At 38.5% G+C, this 7,097-nt stretch overlaps 1 long non-coding RNA gene across 1 annotated transcript; it reads right to left on the reverse strand.

Moving 5' to 3' along the window:
- Positions 1–2,803: 2,803 nt before the first annotated feature.
- Positions 2,804–5,543, reverse strand: LOC142109195 (uncharacterized). The gene is made up of 4 exons (XR_012680306.1): positions 5,413–5,543; positions 4,278–4,350; positions 3,634–3,714; positions 2,804–2,933 (listed from the first exon to the last, which is right to left on the reverse strand). It is a non-coding gene; the product is annotated as an uncharacterized LOC142109195 (long non-coding RNA).
- Between the last annotated feature and the right edge of the window lie 1,554 nt (positions 5,544–7,097).

The following is a 7,097-nucleotide window of genomic DNA, read 5'->3' on the forward strand; positions in this document are numbered from 1 at the left end:
GGACAGGTAAGGCAATAAACAACCCCTGAGGAGTTGCAATTCAGGAATTCCAATATTTTCCATTCCTTTGGATTAGTTCGCCTTCACAAAGCTACAGAGCGAAACGCGCGTTGGCGTTTTGTCTCACTTGTCCTCCTAGCATAGATTGATTAGAAGCACAGCAGGAATCGCTCCCCAGTTTCATTTTAGGCAGGGCATTTATCACAAAATCCCGCGATTCCTGCAGGCCGTTTCTACTATATATTGGCGCCTCGATATAGGCTTCATTAGCCAGATGCGGGTTAGCACTATTCATAGATAGTATCCTCGGGCTGTCAATATGAGATACATGGTATCTGCTCTTTATTATTAGGAGATCAATATGATGGACATTAATTCTGTTACATTCAGGCAATAACTTTTATACCATTATTATTGCATCTTCTCCTTCAAGTGGATCGTATACATGTATACCAATTATTGAGGCTTTTCTTAATTAGCGATTATTGGTCTTTGCAATTTATGCAATCTAGGGCTACTACAGCATATTCTATATTCTCTATATACAGCCCTTAGCGCTATTGTAGCGAGGGCTACTATAGCACATTGTATACCCTTTATATGCAGCCCTTAGCGCTATTGTAGCGGATACGATAGGGACGACAAGTGAGACATTGCAAATTATTTAGCATTTTAACCACATATCACTTTTTGTATTTATTTTTTCTTTTAACATTTCGCTCAAATCTTTCCATTTTAAATTCAATCTAATAAAAGTTATATTTTAACGAGCAATTTTGGAGTGTCTCATATCACACTGACTTTTTCCCTTTCCCCCCCCCCCCCCCCCTCCCTTTCTTTGGTTTTTCAAGTTATACCACAAACACCTGCAATGTCAGTAAGGGTGTGAATACTTTTTATATCCACTGTAGTGCTGGGGGTCCCTGGGGAGAGGCCATAAGTGAAGTGTACACTTGTGCTAGTGGATAATAATGTTGGGGGAGATGTCAGGATGACATTACCGTGCTCCTAACCAGAACCAACATAGTCTTATCTCATAGACACAGAGGATAGAGGATTATACAACTATACAGGACATTATGGAGGATGTTTATGTTTGTGGATAGACATATAAATGGTGGTGTCTTGCTGCTGTCATTTCTATCCATATTCTGGGTCCTGTGTGGAAGTTCTAGTTCTGTACAAGGTGAGAGTATGACAATGTCACCAGAGAGTTGTATTAACATCTCAAAGAGAAAAGTTGTTTATTACTAGAGATGAAAGTCATTGATGTAATTACATTTCTTCCAGCAACGTGATGTCAGTAATTTATTCACTGCACTAACAGATGTGCTGGGAGATGTTATCCCGTGTGCTTATAGTACAGTACATGCTCTCATCACACATACTGGTTATCAATGCATGAACAGGGAGAGGAGCGTAAGGACATATAGCAATAAGTTTCTTGTTACCTTTGCGTCAGTTAAGTGACTATTTATTTTATTTGATGATTTACAGTATTCTTATGCAGGTCCCCTGCTATAGAGCAATGTGATCCAGCACCAGACCATTCAGTGCGGGGACTATAGTGGCTTCCAGGATAATGAATAAAAATTGGGATCCTGTAGTGACAACTATAACATCCTCATGATCCTAGTATAATATGGAGTTTAATTCCACCTTACAAATAAATGATGGTGATATGATGGATATCAGGGTAACACTCTGCCTGGGGGTCAATCTTGTCTAGAACTGGCCCTAGTTCTTGGAGCCTTGTTTATTTCTTATATAATCGTGAGAGTATTGGATATTGTGACTGTCTTTATTTCATATGTAATATTTGTTTCTTTTTATGGTTTTATAGAATGTGTAAGACAAAGACTTGAATTAAAGTATTGACCAAAGTCCAGTACCCAGCACCTTGAAGGATATGAAACAATCAAGTAGTTGTGCTGGAGTAAACAGGCTCTGTGGCCCCCGGGTACTTAGGAAGCACCCCCTACATCTTCTCTCTCCACTATTTGGGTACCACATGAGGCATATTCTTGCTGCTGGTCCACATTGAACAAAGAAAGCCACAATTGAGGCAGTTCCTCCTAACCTAAGGAGGAAAATTCTGTATCCCGTCACTCTCTGTTATCATTACATGTTACTCCATTCAGTTGTCAGGCTTGTAAATGTCCCTTATTACCAGCAATTTGCATGGGTGATTAAAATTCTAGAAATTGTAACATTTTCATTTTGTCCCACAAAGGGAAACAACATCAAACGTACTAATCTCTGTGTGATATACACTGTGGATGTATGGGGCTATATCTGTTCATTCTGTGAGGGCAGAGAGACATTACATGGTACTGCCGAGGAGTCATCACACCAAGGACATGGTTGTATTGAAGATCTACTGGACCCATCTCAGATCAGCTGCTGGACCCAGAGTGTTCAGCTGTCATTGCTGTTACCATCTCTGTTCCTCCGGTGCTGATGTCTGCAGCCTCCTTGATGGTAGCACCAGCCGACACACCTTCTGTGGACATGTGAAACAAGTGCCCTGGCTCTGTGTCCTGCAGTGAGTATGATGCCAAACAAACATACCAGGCACACAGCTACTCTGAGCTGGTGGAAAACCAAAGAGTGCCCGTGCGGCATAAAAGTGTCCAGCAGACAAATGGATACAATTGTGCAAAATTTTATGTGCTGTGTATACACATATTATAATTAGCAAATTACCCTGATCATTTAGTTTCTTTCCTTCTGTTTAAGCATTATTTTTATAATAAACATAACAAATAATAAATGTCTTATGAAATAACGAATACACACACAGTATGAGCATAAAATTTACTAAATATTAACTATATTTAAACTACAATTTTTAACAATTAATTAATAATGATTATTTGCTTCATCCAGCAGGTTCAGCAACTTGTTTCATAAAACACTTCAGGCAATGAGGTCTGTAGGTGCAAAAAGATAAAATATCAATCTACATTGTGTTAGTTTACCTCCTCTATTCATAGTGATATTTCAATATTATGTATTAACAATAGTAATAAAGGAACACATAGTAAAATGGTCTGGTAACCCATAGCATCCATTTATATAAAAGCTTTCATTAATGTGACTACACCAGGCTACTAATGGCTGAATGGGTCCCATGGAAAGTCTAATGTGAGACCTGAAGACTCAGGTCGGAGCTGGTGAGAAATGTAAGTCCTCATGTTACTAATCTCCGCAGAATATAAAGTGTTGTAGAGTCACATGTATAAGAGCGCTCCTTGCTGTGCAGAGGGGAACATGGACATATCTGTTCTACAAAAGGACATGTCTCACCAGCTCCGAGCTGAGTCTTCAGGTCTCACACTATACTTTCCATGGGACCCGTGTTACACCTCCCACTCACGTGTGTGTGTGTGCCCAGTGTGTGTGACAGGTCGGATGCACATAAATGATCTGATCTGGTCAGAACCTGACCGTGCATTGATAACACATAAATATATATTATGCAAAGTCATGCGGGCATCTAAGTACATGCACACACTGGATTGTGGACCAATCATACAATCTATGTGCAGGACCCAACAATACCTTAAATGGTCCTGAAATAATAATACTGGTCAGTATGTTATAATATTAATCATGAAACATGATAATTACCTGATTTTGGGGTGATGACACGCTGGGTAGGTTTCTTGCCTCAGGATTGCTGATAGCTTCAACTACCTCTGTCTCTATGCTCTGCAAAACATACATAAATACATTATATTTCTAGATAAGAGTAGTAAGACTAAAGGACTGATTGTATTACACCACCAGCATGAAACAGGGCTGTATGTACTGTGACAGAAGCACTGGGAAAGAAACGAATGGCAGGTATTTAAGACCTAGATTTCTGTCATTTATATTTTAAACCACTGGAGAGAGATTGCTTAGGTGTGTGGGGAAAGCTTCCCAGTGCAGGTTTCAAAGCAGACTTACTAGGAGTTGCACCTGCGTGCTGCCTTTAAAAGGCTGCAGCTCTGATCACACCCTCTGTCATTGTCTGGGAAGGAGGTCAGGTGGCTCCTGAGAGAAACTGCAACTTTGAACGGGATAATGTGACAGAAATCTGCACTATCCACGTATACACCGGACAAGTATAATTATATAACACCTCTCACCACACTGACATGTGGACGACCTCTAGGAAACATGCATCCAATATTTAATCATATTTTTATTCCAGAGTATGAGATCATTATGTAGATACCCCGGTGTATCCCCATAATAAGTCGCCTTCTTGTTGTCATTGTGTTACTCACCATTGTAAAGCAGCAGGCTGCGTACAGAGGAGTAGATATACACCCGATAAATGATGTCACCAGGACCACAATACTAAGCACCGTTATTAAAGAAATGTAATAAATAGTGGATGGAGGAGAGACAGTAATCACCTGTGTGTATAATTCTGTCTGCCTTGTTCTTTATCACAGTAACTTATACCTAGACATGTATGTTATAACTTAATACACAAGTAATATTGTCATTAATAATTACTAACAATGACAGAAATGTGTTTCTTATATATCATTACTTAGCCCTATATAGGAAACTGATGTGTATAAATGTCATTCTGCGCAGTGCTATGCTGTATTATATTTGTATGACATTTCCTCCTATGTGCACACTACCATCGCTGTCCATGTAGTACACGGTCATATTAAACAGTACTATGTCCCATCTGTGCAAACAGCGATCAAACATTCAGAGATATATATTGTATCCAATTTATTACATCACTAATAGATCCGCAATTACATAGATCTAATAGTAAGAACTACATAAGACTTGTTAGAAGTTACGGTACACTTTGTCTGCAGTATAAGACCCATTTTTGTGGGAATCTGACTAAGTATTAGTGAACTGTGGCTTCAGAAAAATGGTCGTTATTCTTCTTACTTATGTTTTGGCTCTAGTGTTTCTGTTACACTAGGAAAAAAGTAAATGCAGTTTCTTGGCTGCTAAAAGTGAAGCACTGGGAGAGTAACTGTAACACTAATTGTATTATTTTGTGCTATTTAATTGGATGTAAGGTGAGATTAGTAATCATATGTAAAGTTATATTAACTTACTAGGTATTATGTTAGTTTGGAAAGATGGTCAAGATTGATGTAATTAAAGGTGGTAAATATTAATGTGGGTTTTTAATGTGCAGCTTACATTATCCCTAATTGGGTTTTATTCACCTATGTTATTACATTTATATACATTGTGCTTTTTGGCCTTTGTGCTGTTCTGTAAATACAATTACTGGCATGTTAGGTAAAGGTGCTGTACAGTTATATACAAGTGACACGTCTGCACCATAAAGTCATGTTCTTTCCCAGTGTCCTAATACCAATTGCTGGGAGAAGCCACGTTCCTGTCTTCTGTCCAGTTCTTTGACATAAAGGATACGTGCAAATCATCTCAGCTCCCACATCCTCCATCCAGTTCCCCAGGATGTACATTATGGAGAATACATGGAGGATGGCCGAGTGCACACATAGGTTGCTGAAGAAAATGATGTACAGATGAGATTTCTTCATGCATGTAGGGTTCTATAGAGACAAAACATAAAGTACCACATTCATTAATGTTAGTGATGGTATTATAATTCAATTAAAAGAAAAATACAGGTAACAGATGTTGGGCAGTGCCCCCATATTAGCTGATGATCTCTCTGCCATAAGTACGGTTAGCGGAAAGATGGCAGCCATGCTTGTGTTGCCTAGCAACATGATGCGCTGCAGGGGGCACTGGGAGAACTAGAAGCCATTTATTTGGCTACTATTATAAATACTACACACGTTATAATGTCACTGTTGTGGTAATTATCATGTACCTCTGCTGCCGATGGCCAAGCGCCAATGATAGGCCAGTCGATGGCCCTCAGTCTTATCATTGTATGGAAGCAGCAACCTGCAATGACAATACAATATGTCACTAATAATTCCCTACTGATAAATTATATAACAAGTACAAACAATTTATAGAGAAGGATGTCCCCTAAGGACCAATATACCTGTGACCAAACTCATTTTAAGTTATTGTATAAAATTGGCGATATATTGGAGTAACTGGGCCCCATGACCAGTTTTGCTGTATTAAACTTACAGTTTGTGATGCTAAAATGGGGATTAGAAAACACAACTTTTCTGATTGTTCAGTATACACAATGTTAATAACAATTAAATTGTTAAAAAAAAGTGTCAGAAAAGTTCTTTTGAACTAAACAATGTGCGCTCAGGTAATAAGATAATAATCTTCCATTTTTCTGATGCATGAAAAACAGGGTTTGCTGTAATTGTGATGAAACTAATGGGAAACATGAAGCGTTATATAATGTTATCTCCCTTGTGCCCATTGACTAGTAATATTAATATCACAGTGCTCACCTCTCCAAGATCTCCTTAGATTGACATAGGCCACAACTATAGTCAGCAGTATCTGAATGTGGAAAGTCAACCCGGCTGATAGTGGGACTACTATGGTGTGGTGCTGAGCCAGCCAAATACATCTAAACAGGAAGAAAATATATCTAATAATATGCAATAATCTTATTACTATTACTGTATCCTAATATTCCTTTATTTTACTTTATTTCCTCCATCTTATTCATAGATATAAACATGACTGAGAACTCATCACAGAGGGATAAAGAAACAGGTAAGAACTGTACAATGAAAGGCCATAGTAACATCCATGACCACATGACACAGTGTGTGGCCCCGCAACATAGGGGGCCCTGAGTTCAGAGGAGAATACTCCCTTCAGTCTGACTGTAAAGTGATTTATACAAGGAACATAGAATAGCCCAGACAGGTCTGTCAGATTGGTAGAGATGTGATTAGTGTATTATAATGCTGGATATTATAAAACATAAACTTTGGTATGTAAAATCCTCTTTATAGCTAAACTGCTGTTTACAGGTAAAGCACAGATGAGATATTTGATATATTTTAGTGGAGACAGAGAGAGATTCCACACCTGGTACTATCATTGTATTAGTTATATGACATGATCTACTAATCTGACTCACTTATTACTTAATTGGAATGGTTTCCATTGAAATACACACAGTACTCACGGGAAGCTGAAGA

The sequence above is a fragment of the Mixophyes fleayi genome, chromosome 12, assembly GCF_038048845.1.
Source record: "Mixophyes fleayi isolate aMixFle1 chromosome 12, aMixFle1.hap1, whole genome shotgun sequence".
Lineage (NCBI taxonomy): Eukaryota > Metazoa > Chordata > Amphibia > Anura > Limnodynastidae > Mixophyes > Mixophyes fleayi.